This window comes from Zalophus californianus, chromosome 1, assembly GCF_009762305.2.
Source record: "Zalophus californianus isolate mZalCal1 chromosome 1, mZalCal1.pri.v2, whole genome shotgun sequence".
Lineage (NCBI taxonomy): Eukaryota > Metazoa > Chordata > Mammalia > Carnivora > Otariidae > Zalophus > Zalophus californianus.
The window spans coordinates 84,603,411-84,630,570 of NC_045595.1; the positions used below are offsets into that span (position 1 = coordinate 84,603,411).

General features: G+C 35.2%; 1 protein-coding gene across 9 annotated transcripts in view; it reads left to right on the forward strand.

The window, feature by feature from the left end:
• TBC1D5 (TBC1 domain family member 5) overlaps positions 1 to 27,160 on the forward strand; it is a 579,609-nt gene that overhangs the window by 27,963 nt on the left and 524,486 nt on the right. For all 9 annotated transcript variants that reach the window (XM_027583569.2, XM_027583568.2, XM_027583571.2 and 6 more), the window contains exon 2: positions 23,911 to 23,973. The gene's annotated coding sequence lies outside the window, so the exon portion shown is untranslated. The remainder of the gene's footprint in view (positions 1 to 23,910; positions 23,974 to 27,160) is intronic.

The window sequence follows — 27,160 nt, forward strand, 5'->3', positions numbered from 1 at the left end:
TATTTTGGTCTGTTTGTTAGAAAACTAGATCCCAAAGTTGTAAATGAAGAACTTATACGTGTGCAAAAATAAATACAATGAAAGGATAGAATGTAAGTGTAAAGATGAAAATTAAAAGACAACAAACCAAAAATAAAAAAAAAAGGTATAAGAGACAGGTGAAGAGAACAGAGTAATGCACTAGTTCCTGGGTGTATTTTGGTATGTTTGTTGAAGAAACTGCACCCCCAAATTGTAAAGAATGAAAAAGTTTATATATATATAATATAAAATTAAAGACAATGAAAGGATAGAATGTAGCTGTAAAAAATTTAAAAAGACTTAAAAAAGGTTAACAAATTGGTTGAAAAAGGAAAGAGAAAAAAAATCAAAATTGAAAGACTAAAGAATCATGAGAAAAAACCATGAATTCTGTATGCCTGGGCCAGAACTGCACCACTCTTTCTAGAAGTCAGGCTAATAAATGGCCCAGGTTACTCTGTGTGGCTTTTGTTCCCTGAAGGCTTTCCCTGCTGCTTTAAAGGATGAGAATGAAAATGGCAGACTTTCAATCTCCAGCCCTAGAGCTGAAAGCTCAAGGCCCCCACTCCTCAGTGCGCCCTCAGGGAAAAGCAGTCACTCCTGTCTCCCTGGTCTCAGTCCACACTCCGTGCTCCCCCAGCCTGTGACCAAGCGTTTTTTATCTCAGGCCACGACCCCATTTTGAGTCTTGAAACCCAGCAGGCTCCTGAGGTGCACAGGAGGGCCGCTGCTCCCGTGGTAGAAAGTGGGTCTCATCCTGGTTCTGCTGCCTGCTGGGCCCCTGCTTGGAGAGTGGTTACCTAACCAGCCACGGTTTGCAGTTTATGGCAACCCCAAGCTAAGCCCACTCCTGAATTTGCTGATTGCAGCCGGCCTTGACGCTCTGATGCCTGGGAGCTCTGCTGCACTCAGATACCCTGGGTTGTCCTGTGACCCCAGAGATCCAGAGACCACACTGTCCCACCTAGGATTCTGCCCTGCTTTACCCCGAGTGCCTTTCAGGCAGGGACATCCCTCACCGGAGCAGACTTCTAAATGTCCCGAGTTTGTCCACTGCTGCTGTATCACTTTCCCGTGTCGGCTTAAGGAGGCTCCCCCCCACCCACCCCCACGCTTTATCTTCCCATATAGGATTTCCTTCTCTGCACCTCCTACCTTGCAGAAAGTGGTCCCTTTTCTATTTGTAGAGTTGCAGCTATTATCTTTTTAGATTTCCAGTTGAGTTCGCAGGTGTTTAGAATGACTTAATAGCTATCTAGCTGAATTCCTGGGATCAGACAAAACTAAGGTCTCCTACTCCTGTGCCATCTTGGATTCCTCCCCATTTTTTAACATATATAATTATATGTTATTATATATATGTTGTTATATGTTATTATATATAATAACAGATATAATTCACATGCCAAACAATCCACTTACTTTATCTATTTATTTTTTATTTATTTGACAGAGGGAGACACAGCAAGAGAGGGAACACAAGCAGGGGGAGTGGGAGAGGGAGAAGCAGGCTTCCTGTCGAGCAGAGAGCCCAATGTGATTTTTGTGTTTTGAAATTGTACCCTGTAACTTTGCAGAAATTGTTTATTTGGTCTAGTGGCTTTTTTGTGGATTCTTTGGAATTTTGTTTTATATACAGGATCATGTGAATAGAGATAGTTTTACTTCTTCTCTCCCAATTTGGATGCCTTCTACTTTTTAAAATTTTATTGTTAACTGCTGTGGCTAGAATTTCCAGTAGATTGTTGAATTGCAGTAGTATATATGGGCATCCTAGTCTTTTTCCTAATCTTAGAGGTAGAGTTCAGTCTTTTACCATTGAGTATGCTGTTAGCCTTGGAGTTTTCATAAGTGCCTTTTATCCTGTTGAGGAAGTTCCCTTAATTCCTAGTTTTCTAAGTGTTTTTATAATGAAAGGGTGATTTGGATATTGTTAAATGCATTTTCTGCATCAGTTGATATGATCGTGTGCTTTTTTTCCCCCTTCATTCTATTAATGTGTATCACAATGACTAATTTTGTTGTGTTGAATCATCCTTGTATTCCTGGGATAAATTCTACTTGGTCATGATGTACAGTCCTTTTAATATTCTGCTGGATTTGGCTTGTTAGAATTTTGTTGGACATTTTTTTTTTAAAGATTTTATTTATTTATTAGAGAGAGAGAATGAGAGATAGAGAGCACAAGAGGGAAGAGGGTCTGAGGGAGAAGCAGACTCCCCGCCAAGCAGGGAGCCCGATGTGGGACTCGATCCCGGGACTCCAGGATCATGACCCGAGCCGAAGGCAGTCGCTTAACCAACTGAGCCACCCAGGCGCCCGGACATTTTTGATTTATATTCAAAGGATATTGATCTTTAGTTTTCATGTGAAGCCTTAGTCTCTCTTTAGTATCAGGGTAATGCTGGCTGCATAGAATGAGTTGGGAAGTATTCCCTTCTCTTTAGTTTCTTGTAAGAGTTTGAAAATAATTGGTGTTAATTCTTTAAATATTTGGTATAATTTGCCAGTGAAGCCATCTAATCCTGGTCTTCTTTATTGGTAGGTTTTTATTACTGATTCCATCTCTAGTGGTTTAGGTCATTGAGAGTTTTCTTTTTCTTCTTGAGTCAGTTTATGTAATTTGTGTGTTTCTAGGAATTTGTCCATTTCTCTGGGTTATCTAATATGTTGGCATAAAATTATTCACATTTTCTTATGATCCTTTTTACTTCTCTAAGGTCTATAGTAATGTTTCTACTCTCATCTGTGATTTTAGTTATTTGTGTCTTTTCTTTTTTCTAATTAAAGGTTTGTCAATTTCATTGATCTCAAAAGAACAGCTTTTGGTTTTGTTGACTCTTTTATGTTTATTTTACCTCTGATCTTTATTATTTCCTTCCTTCTGATAGCTTTGTGTTTAGTTTGCTCTACTTTTTCTCAGTCCTGAAGTTAGGTTATTGATTTGAGCTCTTTCTTCTTCTTAATGTAAGCATTTACAATTATAAACACCCATCTGAGCATGATCTCACTGCATCCCATAAGTTTTGATATATTGTGTGTTTGTCTCCATTCATTTCTAATTTCTGATTTCTCCTTTTACCAACTGGTTGTTTAGGACTATTTTAGTTTCCTTGTATTTGTGAAATTTCCTTCTGTAGTTGATGTCTAGCTTTATTACATTGTGGTCAGAAAAAGATAATTTGTATAATTTCAGTCTTTTTAAATTATTGAGACTAGTTTTATGGTGTAACATATGGCCTTCCTTGGAGAATGTTCCATATGCACATGGGATAAATATATTCTGCTATTCTGTAGAATGTTCTATATATAGCCTATTAGGTCTAGTTGGTTTATAGTGTTGTTTATGTCCTCTGTTTTCTTATTGATCTTCTTGCCAGATGTTTTGTCTGTTTTGGGAAGTAGAGGATTGAACTCTCCCAACTATTTTTGTGGAACTGTTTATTCTTCAGTTCTGTTGGACGTTTTTTGCTTACTTTTACAGTAATTACAGAAAAGAAGCACTTGCCTCTGCCATTTTATGTGTTTCCTGTATGTCTTACTCCTTTTTTGCCCCTCCATTACTGTCTTTTTTTGTGTGTGTTTAATTGATTTTTGTAGTGAATCATTTTGATTCCCTCCTCATTTCCTTTTGTGTATATTTTTAGATATTTCTTTTTGGTTACCATGAAGATGACTCCTAATGTTCTGAATTTATTACAGTCTAGGTCAAATTGATACCAGCTTAACTGTAATTGCATACAAATCTGCACCAATAACACCTCCATTCTCTCACCCTTTATGTTGTTTTTGTCTCTGGTTATATCTTTATACATTGTATGCCAATACTACAGATTTATAATTTTAAAAAATATATTTTTATTTTAAATTTTGTAGGAAATAAAAAATGAGGCTACAAGTAAAAAGTACAATAATAGTGGCCTTTATGGTTGCCCATGTGATTACCTTCTTTGGAGGTCTTTATTTATTCATATGGCAATGAGTTCTAGTGCTTTTCATTTAGACTAAAGGATTCCCTTTAGCATTACTTGTAGTACGGGTCTAGTGGTAGTGAATTGTGTTAACTTTTTTTTGTTTGTTTTTTACTTTTTTTTTAAAGTAGGCTCCACACCCAGCGTGGGGCCCAATGTGGGGCTTGAACTCATGACCCTGAGATTGAGACCTGAGATGATATCAAGAGTCAGATGCTTAACTGACTGAACCACCCAAGTGCCCCTATCTGGGAATGTCTTAATTTCTGTCTTATATTTGAAGGATGGTTTTGCCATATACAAAATTCTTGGTTGACAGTTGTATTAAGCAGGGTTTTCCAGAGAAGGAGAATCAATAGGGTGTGTGTGTGTGTGTGTGTGTGTGTGTGTGTGTGTGCACGCACATGAGTGCATTCACACATTTACTTAAATATTTATTGTAAGGAACTGGCTCAGGTGATTTTGAAGGCTGAGAAGTCCCAAGATCTGCAGTTGTAAGCTGGAGACCCAGGAGAGACAGTGGTGTAGTTCCAGTCAGAATCTGAAGGCCTGAGAACCAGGATTGCTGATGGTGTGTTTTAGTCTGAAAGTTGGTAAGCTCCAGATCTAAGGAAAGCCAGTGTTTCAGTTCAACTCCAAAGACAGGAAAAGGCTGAAGACCCAGGCAAAGCAGCCAGGCAGGAGGAGTTCATTCTTACTCAGCCTTTTTGTTCTATATTGGCCTTTGATTATCTGGATGAGGCCTACCCACATTGTGGAGGACAATCTGCTTTATTCAGTCTACCAATTCAAATGTTAACCTCAGCCAGAAACATCCACACAGACATATCTCCAATAATGTTTGACCATCTGGGCACTCTGTGGCTCAGTCAGGTTGATACATAAAATGAGCTATCTCAAGGTTTCTTCTTTTAGTATCTAAACTTGTTATACTACTGCCTTCTGGCTTTCATGTTTTCTGATGAGAAATCGGCTGTTAATCTTATTGAGGCTTCCCTTTACCTGATGAGTTACTTCTGTCATGCTACTTTCAAGATTCTCTGTCTTTGGGGCGCCTGGGTGGCTCAGTTGGTTAAGCAACTGCCTTCGGCCCAGGTCCTGGAGTCCCGGGATCGAGTCCCACATAGGGCTCCCTGCTCAGCAGGGAGTCTGCTTCTCCCTCTGACCCTCTTCCCTCTCATGCTCTCTATCTCTCATTCTCTCTCTCTAAAATAAATAAATAAAATCTTTAAAAAGAAAAGATTCTCTGTCTTTGGGCTTCAATAATTTTATTAGAATGGGTCTCTGAATTTATTCTACCTAGCATTCACCAATCTTCTTGGATTTGTAGATTCATCAATTTCATCTAATTCGGGAAGATTTTTGACCTCTTCGAATATTCTGTTCCTTTCCTTTTCCTCCCCTTGGGACTCCCATATTGTCTATGTTGGTCAGCTTGATGTCTCACCAGGTCTCTTAGGTTCTGTTCACTTTTCTTCATTCTGTTCTCTCTTTCTCAGATTCAGTAATTACAAATACCGTACATTCAAGTTCACTGATTATTCTGCTTGCTGAAATTGCTCTTGAGTCAGTCTAGTGATTTTTTTTTTCCCCATTGCAGTTGTGCTTTTCAGTTTCAGCATTTCTGTTTGGTTCCTTTTTATAATTGCTATCTCTTTATTGATACTCTAATTTTGCTCATACATGGTTTTTCTGAATTGTTTTTGTTGTTTTTCTTGTTTTCTTTAAACCTTTTAAGCATATTTAAGACTGTTGTTTTAAGGTCTTTGTCTAGTAAGTATGATGTCTGGATTTCCTCAGGGGCATTCTTATCAATTTTCTTCCTTTGGATGGACCATACTTGTTTCCTTCTATGCCTTGTGATTTTTTTGTTGTTGTTGACAACTGGGTGTGTGAATATTATAATGTGATAACTCTGTAAATCAATAGTCTCCCTTTTCCTCAAGGTTTGGTTTCTTTTTTGCCTGTTGAAGGCGCTAGTAGTCCATTTTGTTTAATGATTTTTCTCAAAAAAATTTTTTTGTTTTTTGCAAAGACTTTATTCCTAGTCACATATGGTCAGGTAATTCTCTGTTCCTTAGTTTGTGTTCAACCCGTGTTTTGACAGAAACTGCCTTGAATGCCAGAAACTAAAACAAAGACCAGAAAATTCTAAACAAACAAATTGAAGAATACCTCTCCCAGGCTTTGTAGATTGATGGTCAGGGCAGTTCTTCACTTAGCCAGGCTTGCACTGAGCCCAGTGATCAGTCCAAGGTGGAAGCTTAGAGATTTCTCAGGTCTCGTCTTTTCTTTCTTCCTTTTTAAAGGTTTATTTATTTATTTATTTGAGACAGAGGTCACAAGTGGGAGGGAGGGGCAGAGGCAGAGGAAAAGCAGACTCCCTGCTGAGCAGGGAGCCTTATGTGGGGCTCGATACCAGGACTCTGGAATCTTTGTGATCGTCAGTCTTTTCTCAGCATACATATTGTTGTGGGCATACATGTTGTCTTCACAGTTCCATCTATACTCTTAATTTGTCAAAGAAATTCTCCCCAGCATTTGCTCCTGGGCCTTAGGTAATTTATTCTATGTTTAGATAGTAATTTTTTGTTCCAGGTATCTTTAGGTTGTCAGTTCTGCTTGGTATGTTTTCAAATGACTACTGCCTTTTTAGCTTGAGTTCTAAGTTAGGTGAATCAGAGATGAGCAGCTTGCATCAGTCCTTCGGGTAGTACCCAGACAGGTGAGAATGGATATTCACAAGATTTGTGAATAAAGTCTGTTCTGCTGTCTCTGGGAGCAGGGTTCCATACTGGGAACATAGATTAAGGTTGCTGCTGTGCCAAGTTTTTGAAATTGTCTTTTTCTTAATTGTTGTAAATCTTTACCTGTTCTCCCTAGTTTTAACAACTTGGTTCTGATAGTTGCTTGTTTTTTGGTGTTTCTGTCAGGGGAGAGAACTTGAAGTTCCCTACTTTGTCATTTTGCTGACTTTATTTTTCATTGTGGTTTTGATTTGTGATTTTCTGATGACTAATGATGTGCATCTTTTTAGGTGTTTATTGGGCATTTGTATATATTCTTTGGAGATTTGTTTATTTAGATCCTTTGTCCAGTTTTTAATTGGGTTGTCTTTCTGTTGTTGAATTTTGAGGTTCTTTACATATTCTAAATACATTTATTATATAATCATTATATAAATGATTTAGAAACATTTTTTCTTATTCTGTGGGTTGTCTTTTCACTTTGTTGAAGTGAAGTGATGAGCTGTACTTTGAAGCACAAAAGTTTTAAATTTTAGTGATGTTTATCTCTTTTTTCTTTTGTTACTTGTGTTTTGGTGTCATATCTCCAAACTGTACTTAGGGGCAGGTGGAGAAAAATGAGAGAGTAAACTGCTGATATCTGCTATCAGAATGACCACTGGCTATGTACATGTTTGACTTTTGAATTATTTTGATTATAGGTGTCAGTTGTGTGGAGTTATGGTTAGGTTTCTCATAGTTATAATCCATTTTACCTGTTAATATTTTCCCTCGGTTGTTGTAGATGTTTTCTGTGGTATCTGTTCATCATAGGCGCTTGTCTGAGACTTGATGCCTCTGCTTCAAGAGTAGGCCTCTGTAGCTCTATAGTGTTTGTAAAGTAGAACCCTCATATTCCCAGTACATATAGCTGTTGGGACCATAGGTAGACCCCTGGGCTAAGCTGTTTTTCAGCAATTTGGAATTGTTGGAAGGAAAGATTCAAGTTAGATTGTGTTGGGTTTTTCTTCTAGAAAAATGTGTAATGACCAAGGCATGGACAACCATGGTTAGCCTATGGTCATAGAGAAACAGTGGAGGAGACTGGTGTGCAGAGAGCAGAATGAAGCCCACTGCCAGAGACAAACTGTCTCTCACCTTTGAGAGGAAGTTTTGTTCCGGAGGATTAGAATTGCTTTAATTCTTGGCAGCTTTGTAGTACCTGATTTCCAGCTCCCACTGTAATTTCTACTTAATCAGTTCTGTGAGATACCTTTATTTCTTTTTAATGTAAGTTTTCACTTTGGGCTAAGTACCTTTGTATAGGTTTCTATCATTGTTACCCAGAAAACCTTGTCTAAGAGAGTGGAATGTGGAGATGAAAGTATCCACTGAGCAAACAGAAGGGAGTGAGGAGACCATTTCCTGTGAGATGTTGGTATAATTTTAACTTGTAATGCTGGGCAGTAACAGAATGGTGATGATTATTTTTAATGTGGATTTGAGTGCTTACCTGTGATTCAAATTTAATTAGGCATGTGTTTTACATTGCTTATGTTCTTTGGTGTACTGGCTTTCTAATTTAAATAACTTTTCTTTGAAAATAATAAAGGGAAAATAATTTAGCATTATTTGTAAAATTGAACATGCATATAACCTGTGACACAATTTCCCTTCTAGTTTGTACATAAAGTTCTTGTATGTGTGCACCAGGAGATGTGTTCAAGAATGATTTGTTAGAAGCATTATTTGTAATAGCATAAACTTAGAAATACTCAAATATACTTCAGTCAGAGAAAGGATGAAGAAGTTGTACATACATTAATGTGTTCATACAGTCATATATTGAATTGAATGGAGTACTGCAAATGAATGACCTATAGCCACATATACTCACACTGATTATCTTAGAAACATATATTTAGTGAAAAATAGTGTGTCTTCACTGAAAAAAAAAACACATATACAGGCATACCTTGGAGATACTGCTTATTTCGTTCTAGATCTCTTTAGTAAGTAAATATTGCAAGAAAACAAGTCAGATTAATAATTTTGGTTTCTCAGTGCCTATAAAAATTATGTTTATACTCTTATAGTCTATTAAGTGTGCAATAGCATGCCTAAAAACAATGTACATACCTTAATTAATAAATACTTCATTGCTAAAAAATGTCAACCATCATCTGAGTTTTCAGTGAGTCATAATAACTGATCACAGATCGCCACAATAAATATAATAATAATGAAAAAGTTTGAAATATTGCGAGAATTACCAAAGTGTGAGACAGAGACACAAAGTCAGCAGCTGTTGAGAAAATGGTGCTGATAAGCTTGCTTGATGCAGGGTTGCTACAGACCTTCAGTTTGTTAAAAGAAAAAAAAGGCAGTATCTGTGAAGTATAGTAAAGTGAAACAATAAAATAAGGTATGCCTTGTAGTATGATTCTAATTTTAATGGGGAAGTTCAAAACAAGTTAAAAACTAAACATATTGTTTAATTATACAAAAAAAGGGTAAAACATTAAGGAAAAGTGAGAGTATGATTAAGAAAAAAATTAGAATAGTGATTTCCTATGTGGGATGTGGGGCAGGTTAGAATTGGGGATGAACACACCAGGAACTTAAAGATAATGTTCGTATTATACTTTTTAAGACAGAGATGAGTTTATCATATTTGTTTTATTACTGTGCTTTATAGTATGTATTACATGTATGCTTATCATATTCTCTACACATATCAGATACCTCATTATACAAAACTAAGAAGTTTTATAAATATGTTTGGTATAAATTTTTTTCACAAAAAATAACCCTCATAAGAACAAACTCAGCATTTCTAAAACTGAAATAATCACTAGTGTTTTAAAATCAAGTGTTTTCGGGGTGCCTGTATAGCTCTCTAAGTTGAGTGATTGATTCTTGGTTTTGGCTCAGGCTGTGATCTCAGGGTCGTGAGATCTAGCCCCACCTTGGGCTCTGCACTTAATGCCGAATCTGCTTGGGACTCTCTCTCTCTCTCTCTCTCTCTCCCCCTCTCACTCTACCCTTCCTCCTTGCTCATCTGTACTCTTGCCCTCTCAAATAAATAAATCTTTTTTTTTTAAGATTTTACTCATTTATTTGACAGAGAGAGACACAGCGAGAGAGGGAACACAAGCAGGGGGAGTAGGAGAAGGAGAAGCAGGCTTCCTGCGGAGCAGGGAGCCTGATGCCGGGCTTGATTCCAGGACCCTAGGATCATGACCTGAGCTGAAGGCAGATGCTTAACAACTGAGCCACCCAGGCGCCCCTCAAATAAAAAAATCTTAAAAAAAAAGAAAAATCAAGTGTTCTCTCCACACTTCGCTCTTTATTTGCCTCATCCCACCTTCTCAGGCCCCAAATGTTAAGGGTTACTTTTGACTTCTTTATCCTCAGATTAATTTAATAATTTAATTTACAGGTATCTAAGTGCTAAAGATATTGTAATAAAGCTTATAATGAACATTTTACAAAAATAAATGAATGAAGCAGTCTTTATCTTTTCCTCTCTCATAGTATCAAGTCATTCAACAGGTTCTTTCTATTCTTACTGATATGCCTAGGTGAATCTGTTTTCTTTTTAGGTCCCTGGATTTCAAGTCCTTACATGCCTGTACTGTTTCCTGACTGGCCTTCCTGTCTGTATTCTTCCCTCTTCTTAGTTCATTAGTTCATTCTTCTTTTTTTCTTCTCTTTTTTAAGATTTATTTATTTATATGAGAGAGAGAGAGAAAGAGCTTGCGTGCAGGCGCAGGAACACCAGCAGGGAGAGGGAGAGAAAGAATCCCAAGCAGACTCCCTGCTGAGTGCAGAGCCCATCAAGGGGGCAGATCCCATGATCCTGAGATCACAACCCAAGCCAAAAACAAGAGTCAGACACCCAAATGACTGAGCCACCCAGGTGCCCCTTAGTTCACCCTTCTTACTGATACTGGATTAATCTTCCTAAAGCATTGATTGATCATCTTACACATTTCCTCAGAAACCTTTGATAATAAAATGTTGAGGTATATATTCTTTAGGTAGGATACCAGTATTCTACAAAGTGTTTATCAAGGGTCCACACTCCTATTAGGGGGCAGGAGGTTAGGGGGAGACGCACAGATACCTCTCTTACTGGCTGCTTCACCGTGGGGCATGGGGGTGAGAGGTGTGAAGGTAGCCTGCCTGATGTTCATACTCTCTGTGCTGCTGAAAGCCTTCAGACTCCCTCTAGCTTCAGATATCATAGCTTTTTTGTATTTGGGATTCTCAGAGAAACTCCTGTATTTTGCAGCAAATGTAGTAGTTGTTGTTATTGTTTGTACTTCAGTTAAGATTTTGTTTTCTGTCTTTCTGGTATTCCTCTTAGTTTCTGGTCTACCTTCTGGTTTTTGAATCTGGTTAGTGTTGGAATCATTATCAGAAGAATCATTTCATTGTCCCACTGTCTTAGACAAGGTTCTTTTGGTGCTAGTAGCAAATTCATACAATACTGCTTAGCCTAAAGTAGAATTTATATTAAAAAACAGTAAAGGTGTTTCATAGAACTGATGAGCAGGAATTACAGTTGAGCTTTACAGGAAGTTGGAAATCAAGAACCATGTATTTCAGATCTAATTTCTGTGGATTTGGTATGAGATATGGAGGCTACAATGTGAGTTGAGTCCACTGTCTTGATTCAGTCTGATTTCCAGGTTTAAAATCAATTTGCTGAGTAGATTCCTTTATAGATAGGGAGTTTGGTAGGAGATATTTCTTTTTTTAAATTTTTTTATTGTTATGTTAATCACCATACATTACATCATTAGTTCTTGATGTAGTGTTCCATGATTCATTGTGCATAACACCCAGTGCTCCACGCAGAATGTGCCCTCTTTAATACCCATCTCCAGACTAACCCATCCCCCCCCCCCGAACCCTCAGTTTGTTTTTCAGAGTCCATCGTCTCTCATGGTTCGTCTCTCCCTCCGATTTACTCCCCTTCATTCTTCCCCTGGTAGAAGATATTTCTATCATGAATGTCCAGTTGCATATCTCTAGCCTACTTTTACATGTAGGTATGACCAATTTAGAAGTCTTAGAGTAGGAACCTTCCACAGGTGGGGACAGTAGTTGAAATACTGAAAGTAAGCTATTTAAAACTCTGTATGATATTGAAAGTTTAAAGAAATGTGGACCAAGGATCATGGTTTTGAAGATTGTAGGAAAAATAAGTTTTATAAAGTTAGAATTAATTCAGTATACTAATACTAATCAATGTCAAGAAAAATTCACTTAGCAAAAAAAGGCAAAGTAAAGTGAGAAGGGAATATAATGTAAGTCAGTTTCTCCATTTACGGTTAGGATTTTTATAATTTGGAAGTAGCACACATGTACCTTTTTTCTTGAAGAGTTGCAATGGCATTCTCCTTTTGGAAAATTAATGATTTATTTTTATGGAAAGATTTAAATTGGTACACATTACCAAGTTCAGGCAAGGATATTTGGAAATCAGAGGTATTATATGCTGATGGTAGTATAAATTGATACAGCTGTTTAGAGAACAGTTGTTCAATATTCAGTAAAGTGGAAAATATACATGTGTATTTTATGTATAAAATATATGTATATGTATACCTTAGAACAGTGGTTCTCAACCAGGGCATCTTTACCTCTCAAGGGACATTTGGTAATGCCTGTAGACGTTTTTGGTTGTCACATCTGGAGAGGCATCTAGTGGGTAGAGATCAAGGATGATGCTAAATGTCTTACAATTGACAAGACAGACCCCCACAACAGAGGATTATTCAATCCAAAATGTCCATACTTTAGAGAACAAAGTTCACATGTTCTTATATGTGAACATAGAGATTTGTTCAAGGTTGTTCCTTAAAGCATTGTAATAGTGCAAAATTAGAAACAATCTAAATGTCCATTAGTGGATGATTGGATAAATAAGATGTGGTATGCATATGTGATTCAGTACTTCATAATAGGAAGCTTCATATTAAGGTACTATTCATAATAGTACTTCATAATAGGGAGTACTGAATCACATGCTATTGAAAAGAATGAAGTAGGGGCGCCTGGGTGGCTCAGTCGGTTAAGCTCCTGGTTTTGGCTCAGGTCATGATCCTGGGGTCCTGGGATTGAGCCCCACGTCAGCCTCCCTGCTCAGCGGGGAGTCTGCTTCTTCCTCTCCCTCTGCCCCTCCCCCCAGCTTGTTCTGTCTCTCTCAAATAAATAAATAAAATCTTAAAAAAAAAAAGGAATGAAGTATATCTATATCAGTAGATCTCAAAGATAATGTTGAATGAAAAAGCAAGTATTTTTAGTATACTGTTTATGAAAATTGAAAAAATACACAACATGAGTCTTATTGTAATATGTAAATAAAAGTGTAGGAAATGTAAAAATACATGCCAATCTCATGACAGTGGTTGCTAATAAGGAGGTGAAAAGAAGGAAATGGCACTAGGAATGATGAATAGTGGACTTTTACTTTATCTCTACTTACTCTTTTGTAAACATACATAAAGTGAAGCAGATAAAGGTTCATATTTATGGACTTTGAATTCATAATGTGAATGCCATTTGTTATAAATTCTGGTTGGGGAAATGTAGAGGTTTATAATATTGTTTGTTTTTTTATAGTTCCAAAATTTCTCAAAAAAAATCTTATCTAATGAATTCCATTTACAGTTTTATCTACATTTAGGTTTCATGGCACTTAGTATAGCATGCTCTTTCTTTTTTCAGTTCTTTTTGCTCAGGAAGTTAACTTGGTTAACTTGGTTTCTTATGGAGAGAAGTATAACTATTTTAAGGTATTTATTTTATTTAGTTTATGTGTATAATTGTGGAGAAACTATATTAACTGCCATTAACCACTAAATTTGTGCTTAGTTCACAAAAGTAAAAGCCATCAAAAAGAACTCCCAACAACTGTTTATTTTTGTGTATTAGAATAGATAGAAATAATTAGGCTTTCAGTGGAAACATAAAATATTTCTCCTATTTGGACATTTTGTTGCATTGATTTCTTTTTATTACTGTAAAAGTATTTGATTATAATAGTTTAATCTTTTCAGTAACTATTCAGGAAATTAAATTTGGGTATCTAAGTGATTCTAGGAACTTTACCCATAAAATGTACTTTAAAATCTGAACTCACATTTTTTGAATAAGTTAACTGTGAAAATTTTTATAAATGTTACTGAAGAGAGAAAATGGATGTAATGTCATATCCAATATATATTTTTTGGAACATAAGGATCAATTTTCATATGTGATAAAATATATTCACAGTAAAATGAAGTAGAGATAGTGCATGACCTATAATTTTTTTTCTTAAAGTGATATAAAAATAAGTGTCTCAAATACAGTGTAATTAAAAGTTATAATAACTATTCATGATACCTTTGGATTTAAATTATGACAAATTAAATAACTGAGATTAAAATTGCATTTCTAATTACATGGAAATTTGTGATTTTTAAACAAAAAGCATTTACCAAAAATTATCCTAAAGTTTAGAAAACCCACCAATTTAAATTTAAAAACTTAAAATAACCTTTAGTTAATGATTTTTATTTACTTTTGTTAGAACTTAAATGCAAAAATAATAACCCATATTTCCTTACATGTAAATGGCAATCCAATCAAAAGGTGACTGAAAATTGACTTTATTTTAAAAAATACAGTTCTTAAAATTTTAGATTAGATATAATTTTTTGTTAAAGGACTTAATACAAATGATAAGAATGGCTTAATTATAAAATTCCTAAAGATAATTTAAATTCAGAATATTTAATTTAAGATAATTTAAGCTCAAATGTATAATTATGAACAGTTATGACTCCTAACTATATAGAATTTGAAATAAGTCCTATAACCTTTTTAGATAATTTTCATAATTAGGTAAGAACAAGGCATGAACTATCTCCGTTTGATTTTCTTGCTAATATTTGCAATTTAATACTAGAGTTATTCCTTAATTGCTGAAAAAGAGTTGTCTATAACATGGTTACCAATTATTTTTCTATAATACAATATATAATTTTAAAGATTTTATTCAAGAAATAAGTTGGTTAAAAACTTGTAAAAGAACAGCTTATTAGTGGTGTGTGTAAAGGTAGAGTTAAGTCTTTGGTGGATTCAGCGTTTATGGAAAAGAATAGCTGATTAAACCTAGAAATTTATTAGAATTAGCTCTCCTTCAAGTGTAAAATTTGTTCTCCAACAAAGGCATGAGGTTCTGGTTTGAGCAAAAGGGTGAGACTCTTAACTGTACCCTTTTTAGTGCTGGCTCTGTGAGGAAGTAGTACAAACATGCTGCATGTTTGTACCATGGTGCATTCTTTTTGAGTTGAATTTTAGGGAGATATTACGGAATGGGAAAGAATTAGAACAATTATTTTAAAATAATACCCATTGCTGAAGAAAATTAATGATTGCCATTAACGATTTCAGGTTCTGTTCCCAGTATCCCATGTATATGAGTTTTGTTGCCTTTTGGGGCACTTATTAGGGGTGTTTTGGTGGGAAAACTTTTAATTTCTGACTTAGGATGTTAATCTTCAGATATTGAAGATTCAGATATAAATTAGTTATTGAGTGTCCCTATAGTAAGCTCAAGAGGTGCAAAGTACTAAACTTTATTTCCCCCCAATTTTAAGCCATTTGCAAATGTTTATAATGAATTTTGGCTTTGTAGCTTGTTTTTATGGATGCCATAAAAGATCTTTGGTTTGCTTTTACTAAAGTATTTTAAAAGACTGTTGATTTTTAGTATTACCTTAAAAATTTATTTACCTATCTACATCCATGTTTTATGTAAGGATCAGGAAGTACCAGTGAAAAGCTTACAATTATGGGAACATTTTCTATGTATGGATGTGTATATATATGTAGGTATGATTTTAAAGCCTGCCTTTTTCTCTCCACAAAGAAAACTTCAAGCAGCTGAGAAGAATACACATAAATTTGAATAAAAACTCAGAAGGCACTAAGGGATATTTAATTTTTCTTAGTATTGGAATAGATTGGTGATTAGTTAAACTTGGTGTGGTTTATCAAAATTTTAAATTATAAGGGGGTGCCAGCGTGGCTCAGTCGGTTAAGCATCTGACTCTTGGTTTAGGCTCAGATCACGATCTCATGAGGTTGTGAGATTGAGCCCCGCCAGGCTCTACCCTCAGGGTGGAATTAGCTTGAAGATTCTCTCCCTCCACCCCTCCTTCCACTCATGGTGCACCTGTGTATGCACACGTGCATATGCTCTCCCTCAAATAAATAAATAAATCTTAAAAATGTTTTAATTATAAGGCCAAATATTCTCATAGTGTGACCCTTGTGTCTGGTTGAAACAATGCATTGGAAAAACAACAACAAACTTCACCATGAATTTCCAGCTTAAATCCACCTTTATTGTAAACCACAAAGTTAGGGTGTTTTGTGTGTTTTATGTGCTCAGGCATTAACTTTGAATCAATACACCTATGGAATAGTTTGGAGAAAACTTCCTCTTATTTAAGTACCTTGCCCCTGAGCTTTTCAAAAGGCTTTCTGCCTTTCTCATCCTTTACTAACTTTTACCAGATGGATGTTTTAACTGCTTAGCTCAGTTTTATTTTCTATTTAAATTATTTTTCCATGTCCTGAGATGTAGTACCATGTGAATTTTATGAAGATTCAATAAGCAATTAAGTTTTTAAAAATCTTGCTGAATTGTTTGAATTTGGTGGCACTGAATCAAATTGGTTAATACATCATTTCATTTCGTTTATTTGCTATGTATGCCTAGCGATCGTCCTTTCAATTGAATGTGATGGGAAATGACGCTAAGAAGCAGCCGTTGATTCGATTTTGAATATCTTTTTCTCTTTATATTGTTACATTTAATTTACATATCTTTTCTTATATATTTTTTGATACTGTTCAACATGTTCTTTCACTTTTTAAGCTTTTAGCCATTATTATGTCTGTTCTATAAAACCAAGATCCCATCAGGTTATTGTGATGCTTCAATTAGATGAGTGTCATACATTTGAAAAATGGCCAAACACTTATACAGATATTAGTTATGATTCTTCCTCAGGAGGTGTGATGCCATAATTTCTGTTTTTCAGGTAGGTTTGAATTTATATTTGATTTCTGTTAGATGTCTGAGCAGGGTCTTTTAAATGAACTGCATTTAGAAATAAAAGAATCTGTTCTGGTTAGAGGATTTGATAGGTAAAGTATGGCGAAATATTATGTAGCTCACTTCACATTGAAAAGGACAGTGAATGGAAATTGGAATCCTGTTCATTTCAGTATATTTTTTTTTATTATTTCAGTTAGCCAGCATATAGTACATCGTAAGTTTTTGATATAGTGTTCAACAATTCATTAGTTGGGTATAACACCCATTGCTCATCACAACACATGCCCTCCTTAATACCCATCACCGGTTACCCCATCTGCCCACCCCTCCCTTCTGGAACCCTCAGTTTGTTTCCTGAGTCTAGAGTCTCATGGTTTGTCTCACTCTCTGATTTCTTCCCATTTTCAGTATAATTGAAGATAATCTTTAGCCTGTGCTAATATAAGAATGTATTTCTTCTTGTTTTATAAACTTATACATTAAAAATAACTACTTTAATAAACACAATTTAGTGTTAGTGGCAGTATGGACAGAGTTTAGTGTTTAGTGGAAGTATGGACAGAATGTTTCTACTGGGAGTGGAAATCACGAACTCTTAAAACTTGGTCTCTGGCAACCTTTACTGAGTCCATTTGTTTCTATTTTGTTTATTTAGAGTACATCTAGCCCAAGTTGTTTGTTTTTAAAAATAATGGTCCCCGTGTCCTGGGATCGAGCCCTACGTCCAGCTCCCTGCTCAGTGGAGAGCCTGCTTCTCCCTCTCTCTCTGCCTGCCGCTCTGCCTACTTGTGCTTTATCTCTGTGTGTCAAATAAATAAATAAATAAATAAAATCTTAAAAAAATATGGTAGAAAATGTTAGTCTGGAATTGTGTTGCGGTAATTTTGGAGGATGTAGCCTCTGCACTGATAATGAGTTAATAGCCATGTATTTACCTGTATCTTTATTATCTGTTTTTTCTTACATTTTAGATTGTCCAACTGTGTCTTCAATTAAGCTTGGAAATTTTCAGCCATTATTTATTTGAATGTTACCTATACTCTGTTTTCCCTTTTAAATTCTTTTCTAATCTTGATCTACTTGTTTTTTTTTTTTTAAGATTTTATTTATTTGACAGAGAGAATCACAGCGAGAGGGGGAACACAAGCAGGGGGAGTGGGAGAGGGAGAAGCAGGCTTCCCGCGGAGCAGGGAGCCTGATGCGGGGCTCGATCCCAGGACCCTGAGATCATGACCTGAGCTGAAGGCAGATGCTTAATGACTGAGCCACCCAGGTGCCCCATCTACTTGTGTTTTAGAGCATTGCTACTTTAAAGTGTGATCTTCAGATCAGTGCTGGTCTACAAATTGATTTCATTGGTCTATGATGAGTTATGGACAGAAATTTGAAGTAAGCTTTTAGAAACTTAATAACAACTTGATATTCTTGTGACATCCAAGCACAAGATTTTTTAAAAAAGAAATTCACTTTTATTGAATTTTACAGTTTTTGTCTGCAGTGGATTGACAATTTGAAGAATGGCTCTTCACAGATGGTTTCAGCATTATTTTGTTAGACCCTATTCTATTCTTTATATATTTTAGCTGCTTTTACATATTTTTTCTTTATCTCTCTGACCTGAATTTTAGATCGGTTTTAAACGTCTCATTCTTCCTCTACTTGTATTGAGTCTATTTAACTTTTACTGCGAATTAAAACTTACGTTTTTGATTTCTTGAGGATTTATTTAACTTGTATATATATATTTTAAGCCTTTCTGTTGATTGGAACATCTTTATTGTATAATCTGTTCAGTAGTTGAAGAATCTGTAGTCTAATCCTGCTGTCTTTTGTTCTTTTGTTTGTGTTGACTCCTTCATTGTATCTAGTATCTTTGTATGTTTTGTGACTTTTTTTTTTAATTTGAGTAGAGTTTTTTGAAAGCTGCTGTATTCTTTGAGGCCTGTATTGAACTTATTTTCTTTCACCAATAATTTGCCTATGTTTCCCCCAGATGCCTGGGGGTATTAATAGTTTAGGAGTACTTCAAACGACATCATCATATGAGATTTATTGGATTATATATGTAGTGTGAATTTAGTCTGAGAACCTTTTGGAGGTTACACTTTGTGGATACTGTGTTGAGAGAATTGATAAAACATTCTTGCAGTAACAAAATTATAGAGCTGGAATACAGATTAGGGTTTGCTAGGGGTTAGGGATGGTGGGGTATGGGGTGGGTATGACTGTAAAGGGTAACAGGAGGGAGATCTTTGTGGTGCTCTTAACCTAAGGGTGTAGCCCTTTGGCATAACAGCTTTATAAAGGTGTTTCCTTTTGATAGACTTTTCGAGTCTATCCTGAGCCTGTGTAGCCATCAAAATGTAAGCCCAGTTTTCTGCAGTGGAACCACACATTCTCAAGATAAAAGGTGGTTTCTGGTTTTGCTTATTCTACTTTTGTTTATGGCTTATGAGAATACTGTACTTTCTTGCTAGCTAAGCAGTTCATTGAAATAGATTTTTCCACTAACTTTTAAAAGTAACCTCTAAGAGTATCAAGGTATCTAGTCTGCCATACTGCTGGAAATCAGTGTCCCCATCTATCTACAATTTTGTTTCTTATCAAGTATGTTGCTGTTTTGCACCTCAGCTTTCTTATATTTTTGTTACTATAATAGGCATTTTTCTTTATCTCCTTGGTCTGTCAGACTTACTGTGTAGGCCCATCACAGTGTATGCCCTGTTATGTTTTCTAATCTCTTTTCCCCCTGTTCTTTCACTAGCCGTATTATGGTTTATTAAAGACATTGTATATTGTAGTTATTCTTTTACTCATGTCATTCCATCCTGCTTAAATGCTATCTCTTCTTTTGGCTCCAACTGCTTCTTCTAGCACTGTTGACATTTTGGGCTGAATAATTCATTTCTGTGGGGACTCTTCTGTGCATTGTAGGATGTTAGCAGCATCCCTGTCTTCTGCCCATTAGATGCAACTAGTGACTTCCATTTGTGATAACCAAAAGTGTTTCCAGACATTGCCAAAAGTCCTTTGAAGGGGTTGATGTCTCCCAGAGTTGAGAACCACTGTCCTACCCTTATTTTAATTTGGTCTTAGTTGAAGAGTCTTCTCTGATTATTTGTGCCTGTGGCTTTTACCTTTCGGATTTTTTGGTAGTACATATTGTCCTGATTGTACACTTGCCTCTTTTTACATTTGGTTGTGAATTTCTTTCTCTCTCTCTCCCTTCCTCCTTGCCTTCTGTGTGTGTGTGTGTGTGTGTGCGCGCGCACGCATGTGTGTTTCTTTGTCTTATTTGACCAAGTTTTAGAGTGTAGGGAGCATATATTTTACTTTTTTATTTGCTGTTTTCATCCATTCAATACACATATTAGTAGTTTTAAATATATCAATTGCTTGCCTTTTTCCTGTTTTTCTATTTTTTATATGATAGCAGTAGGGGCTTAGGAAATTGAATCACTCTAGAAAATGTGGAGAATTTCGAGGTGTTCCAAATTATGAGACTTATAGACAATAGAGTTAATACCAATGTAACAATGGTTTGTATACCCAGTAATAGCTCTGGAAAAGTCAAGACAATGCAAGATAGTTGTAAAGATATAAGAAAGATGTAATTTCTGTTAGATGTATACATTATATAAGTCACCAGAAAAATGTGCAGCAGAGTAGAAAAAAATTGAGAAATATAGAAAGTGGAAGGATTTGTAGAAGCATGAAGTACGAATGATTAGTTCTACAGAGTGATGTGAACAAAGTAATCAATATGTCAGGGTAGAGTGTTAGGAATGATGGATGTAGCATCTGGTTAGGAGTGACTTGTATAAAGCTGACAAATGTGATATGTGAATGTTAGTAAGTTGAAGACAAGTTGGGCACAGAGAGGTTAGCTTCTTATTACCAACTAAAGAGAAACCTACATGTTTTGACCCAGTTGGGAAAGATACAACTCAGTTATAGATTCCCCCTGCTTTTTTTTTTTTAATTACAAGCAAATTCTAAGTAAAAATGTAAATTGAAGCTTGAATCTAATTACTTTTATAAGGTGCTTTTCCTCATCTAGGCCAAAATCTTCATGTAAAGTAATCATAAGTGGGGCATCTGGGTGGTTCATTTGGTTAAGCATTTGCCTTCGACTCAGGTCAGGGTCCCAGGGCCCTAGGATCGAATCCTGTGAGTCCTGCGTTAGGCTCCCTGCTCAGTGGGGAGCCTGCTTCTCCCTCTCCCTCTGCCCTCCACTTGTGCTCTCTCTCTCTCTCACTCTCTATCTCAAATAAATAAAATCTTAAAAAAGAAAGAAAAGTAGTCATAAGTATAGTATGTGTTCATTGTAGAAAAATTAGAAAGTAATGAAAAGTATGGGGAAAATGAAAGTTAGTTACAGTTCCCAAAGCCTCAATCACTATTATCATTTAGATTAGTTCCATTCTCTTGAATTTTATATGATTTCAGTCTCTCTCTGGATATAGATATATGATGTGCCTATGTGTATGTAAAAATATATACTGTGTATACATATATGTGTGTGTTGGTATTTATATTTATATAAAACGGGTTATTTTATATGAAATGTTTTATAGCCTGTTCTTTATTTAATATTATGAACACTTCTCCATATCAGTAAAATTCTAAAGCGTGATATTTAGTGACTACCTAGCATTCTATTCTGAAATTATCCCTAACTTCATTTAAACATTTACTTAAACATTTAGGTTTTCTTTCACACATACACAAATCTGTGTACATGTACCAATAATTTGCAGTGAACCACCCTCATGAGAAATTTTGAGTGTATCTCCCATTTTCTTTGAAGAGTTGTAACCTCCACTTATAATTTGCCCTACAAAATTCATTTTACCTGTCTTCCTTAGTAAGAACAACCCCAGTATTATAGCTGGGCATTATTACCAATGTTGGAGACTACATTTCCTATCCTCCCAGATGGTTAGGTGTGGCCAAAGGATAAAGCTATGGTTTATAAGCTGTAGGCTGAAATAACACAGAGGAGTTAGAAGGCAGCAAGGTGGGCCTTTTCCTCCCCTTTCTTTTTCTGCTACCTGCAACGTGTATGTATTAGTGAGGGTGCCCATAGTGTCGGAGTATGAGGCAACTTAGAGTAGAAACAGTATGTAGTAGAGCAGAAAGATGGAAAGAACTTAGGTCCTCAATATTTGGAGCTGCCACATCAGCTTTTGATTGTCTATTTCTGGACATTTACATGGGGAGAGTTCTCTCCCTTTTTTTTTCCTCTTAAGTCTTTATATTATTATAACTTAAGAACATTTTTTGGTTCGGGAAGGATATGACCTAATTCTGTCTGATAAAGGATACCATTGTTTAATACTCTATGTAGTAATGTAATAGGTCAAATATAAGGAAACATGCATTGTGTCATGGTAGATTTTGGATCTATGTTGCAAACAAAAATCTACTTTAAGACTGGAGACAGATTAATTGGTATTGAAAGGAAAGTACTTAAAATGATACATAATTTTTGGATGTTTTTGTTAGCTATATTGCTGAATTTGTTCTCAAGTGCTTTTAATAACTATCATAAATATTATTTCAGAAAACACTTGGTAGCTTTTAGGCAAAAGCAAACAAACAAAATCCTCCCCAAAGCCCCAAAACAGAAACAACCCACAAAACCAACCCACAAACCATTGAGGGTTGTATATTGTATCTGAATAATCCCTTCAAGCCCTATGAATTTTTAATATTAAATATCTTGGCCAGTCACTTTGACAAAGTCAGCTCATAAATGTGACTTTTAATGTTCTCTTACTAACTTTATTGGAAGAATTTTGAAAAAACGAAAAAAACGTTTTTTGTTACTGTAGACTCTTTTTAGTATTGATTCTAAGAAAGTTGTTCATGACTTTAGTGAAATGAGTGAAGGATACACATTTAAAATATTAATATACTTTTTTTTGAGCAGTGTTAAGTTCACAGAAAAATTGAGCAGAAAGTACAGAGTTCCCACATATCCCTTTCAAGGATATACATTTTTTTTCCAGGGTATTCCACTGCATATAATGTTACACAAATTACAAAAGACTACATCTCTGAGCCAAATTTGTACTATTTTATAAGAGGAAAACCATACACTACTAAAAATCATTTTATTCTAACCTAAGGTTTCCCCATCCTCAGCATTATTAACATTTTAGGACAGATAATTCTTTGTGGGGGGTCTCATCTATGCATAATAGGTGTTTAGCAGCATCCCTCATCTCTACCCACTAGATGCCAATAATATTCCCAGTTATGACAACCAAAAATGTATGCAAACATTGCCAGATGTCCCTTGGGATGCAAATTGTTCCCCCGTTGAGAACCATTGCTCTAACCAATTTATGATGTTTTAGGATTTGCTATATTTTTTAGGTTGAGTTCAGGTTTAAGGGTCTGTAGTTTGAGGAACCTTTACACAGAAGTTGTGTAGATAAAGTTAGAATCTTCCCTTACACTTGGGGACCATAGACAGTCTTCTCTTCAAATGTACTATATTGTTTGAATTTATCTGTAATGTGTAAAAAAACCCACTTTAGAGTTCTTATTTCTGTGTGAAAGGCTATCATAGTTTGGGATCTACTATTTATGGATTTCAGGAGTACTATACTGTGGGTAGATACAAACTTTAAATGTGCAACGAAGACTGATTTATGAGGTCAGTTGTGTTTTGACTCTTTGTAGTGCTCTAATTAGATTGTCATTATATTCAAATTGTAACAGTTAAGTGATCTCATGTATTCTATCAAGGACTTTGAGCTTCTCAAATTGAGAATAGCATTAGATGTCAGCCAATCACTTTGCCCTTCAAAGTTTTTGCCTTTATATCTGAAATCCTGCCAATTGTAACAGCTTGTGTGTCAGTTCCAATAGAGGAAGCTAGCCTCTGTTAGCTTGTACTTAGTCCAGTAAAGACTTCTAAAAACTTTGTGTAGTTTACAACTAATAATGTCCACTTCCCACTGCTACTTTGTACAATTACAAAACCTTGTTCACTAGCGATGAAATCTCATCTGTAATAATTAAGGTTATTCTTACTGTTCTATCTCTGCAGAAAATTTCCAAAGACTTGGTGAAGATAGGAAAACTATCAGAAAGGCAGTGGCACAATTACCCTGTAAGTATTGCTTTGTAAAAGAAGTGTAAGTTAAGAATATTTTAAGTATCCAGTTGTTTGGGGGAAAATATGTTAGGCAAAGATATTATATGTAAAATATAGAGCAGGATATATTATAATCATATTAATAATTTATACGAACTAATCCAATGCAGTCCTTTAAAAATTGAAAATGTGTTATTATGTATTGAGATGAGGATTTTACCAATAGTATTAAAAAATATTTCTAATTCTAACAAGGATTGATCTAGTTTATGTACATTTGCTTATTTAAAACTATCAGAATCCAGAAAATCATTGTAGTTTTGTAGGCTTGTGATTTGTTTGGGTGACTTATTGTTTAGGTTATTTTGCAGAATTATTTATTTGCTGATTTATTTATGTATTTCATTATTTATTTATTTGATTATTTAGTAAATTATTTATCTGATGAATTATTAATACATCTTCATGACATGCTTTAAATTATTTATAACTTAATTTTGAGTTTATTGCTTTTAGAGCCTGCATTGTTACTGACTAGTTTTGATTTTTTTTTTCTTTGCGGTTCTTTAAAATTAAAGTATTAGCTCTAAGGCAAAAGTGTATTCATCGCAGTGCCTATGGATTTTTTTTTTCTTTTTTTTCTTAGTAATTTGTGGTAGAGATGAAATTTCAGTTATGCTTTGTTTAGTTCTAAATTTACCTGTTTAGGGTTACTGATGATAGAATGTTTATGTATTATGTGCATACTCATTGTAGAGTCACTTACAAATTAATGATATAGCCTATAGTATGTAAACTGAGATTGAACATGTAAACCTCAGTCCACATTATCCTTTGTTTCTCTAAGGGGCAGGTCTGCATTTCTTACTTGCTTTAAAATAACTAACAGTCTTGCTATTTTATTTTAGAGGCAAATCTATTTTACTACTGGGATATATATATAGGAAAGTTTCAGAGAAATGAAGTCCAACTTAGATTTGGATCCCTGAGATATAAATTTGACTGATGTAGCCTTTATTTTTTAAAATTCTCATTATATGTATATTTGGCAAATAGCATGATGTTGATATAAATTTTTATATCAGTCATAGTGACATGTTTAATATCATATCATATCCCTTATGAAAAGTTTTATACAACTTTATTTTAATGAACTAAAATGGACAAGGGCTTTTATAAATGAAAGCTATAATTTCTCTGACTTTAGCTAATAATTCTCTTATGTAAAGTTTCTATTTTTAACCAAATCAGGTATTGTTTCTTTCATCTGATTCTATTTTATAAGGTAGTGCAGTTATTAGTGCTCTGTCATTGAATGGGTTTAATGAATAGGTTAAGTAGTTGGGTAAAAGAATGTCATATGCACAACTTAGTCTTCTGTGTTTGCTTGCAGTGAATTACTGTGTACTTTACAGTTTTAACATTTCAGAAAGAGACAGCATTGTACAATTCAAGTTAGGATGCTGTTTCTTAATTTGATTTGATTTGATTTAACTTTTTTTTTTTTTTTGAGAGAGAGCATGAGCAAGGGGTGGGGTGTAGTAAGAGGAGCAGAGGGAAAAGGAGAGAGAATCTTAAGCAGGCTCCACACCCAGAGCAGAGCCTGATGCGAAGCTCGATTTCACGACCCTCAGATCATGACCTGAGCTGAAATCAAGAGTCAGATGCTTAACTGACTGAGCCAAAAGGCACCCCAGGATGCTGTTGAAATATGGTGAAAATGGCCTCTGTAGACAGGTTTTACTATGGAATGTAAATTATGCATATATATATATATATATACCCACATTTCTTATTTTGAAATATTGAATATATGAATGTTTAATTGGAATATTGCTTTAGCGTCTTCATATGTTTGCCTTGAAGGAAGTGGTTTCATTTGATTTATATACATGGATTTAAAAATGTGTGTATTATACATATCTGTGACTTCTGTTTTGGAGATGAACAACCACAAATACTGTCAGATATGGAATTTTATTTCAAAATCTGCTTCAGTATGCCAATGTGGACTTCTTTTGAAGAAAAAAGCTGCCTTCTCCAATGTTGAATAAGATCTTACTATGTTAGTTGTCACAATAATATGCCCAGCCACACTGTTAATATGTATTTGTGGAGTATTAGGTGTGTTATCCAAGTGGTCTTCATTGGAAGACAAACATGTGCATGCACACACATACACACACATATGCACACATATGGGAAATTTTCTCCTGACATCAAAACAATTTTTTAGGACTTGTTTTTGGAAGGAGACATCAGTGGAGATTTTCATGATAATAGCCAGCATTTATTGAGCACTTATTATGTGCAGCTACAGTGCTTATATGTTTTATATGGATTATTTTTCTTCACAGTGAGATAAATACAGTTATTGTCTTCATTTTATGAATGAGGAAACAGAAACTTGGAGACGTTAAGTTACTTGCTCATTGCCACACACATGGCAGTAAGTGATGCCGCTGGGATTAGGACTCATTGAGTCTGACTCTCATTCTTTCTTAGCCCATTACAGTTTTGCATGTGTAGTTGGTATTAACCAGTTTTGGGTGGGTTTTCTTTTTTTTTCTTTTGCTTTTTTGTTTTTCAGAATGTAGTTCTTTATTTCTGATAGGTTTAACTTACTAAGTGTATTCACTTTGTGTTATACTTGGTCATCTTTTCTAAACAGTAGGCAGTACTTGAGCTTCTTGAATTTTCTGACTTGATTCTTCTTGTAATCCCATATAGTGGATCAGAATTAGATAAAAAGAATTTGTGCCTCAGGGAGATTGTATGGTTTGCCTGGTGGATGTCCAACACTCAGATCTTTGGACTCTTAAGCCCAAGGCAATTTCCAGGGCTCTGTTAGATCAAGTCTGATTTCCTTATAAAAATAATGGTATTATCAGGGTTAGACACATGTTGTTAAAAGAATGATTGAGTCTGATGCCTGAGCTTTTATAGAAATGGCCACAAATGTACTATTAAATTAACTCTAAATATAGTGTTTAATATACAGTTAAGTATTTTAACGTGTGTAAAAAGGATGAGAAGAAGGCCAATTGTAATTTTAAACACTTAAATGTAATTACTTAAAAGATTCTGTAGAGCCTCCAGGAGTAAGGAAAAATGTTGTGAATTTGGTGTGAGGCTAAGAGAATGGGATCTTTATATTCTGTTTGCTACTTGAAGACAAAGACAAGCCTTTATTGTCCTGAGT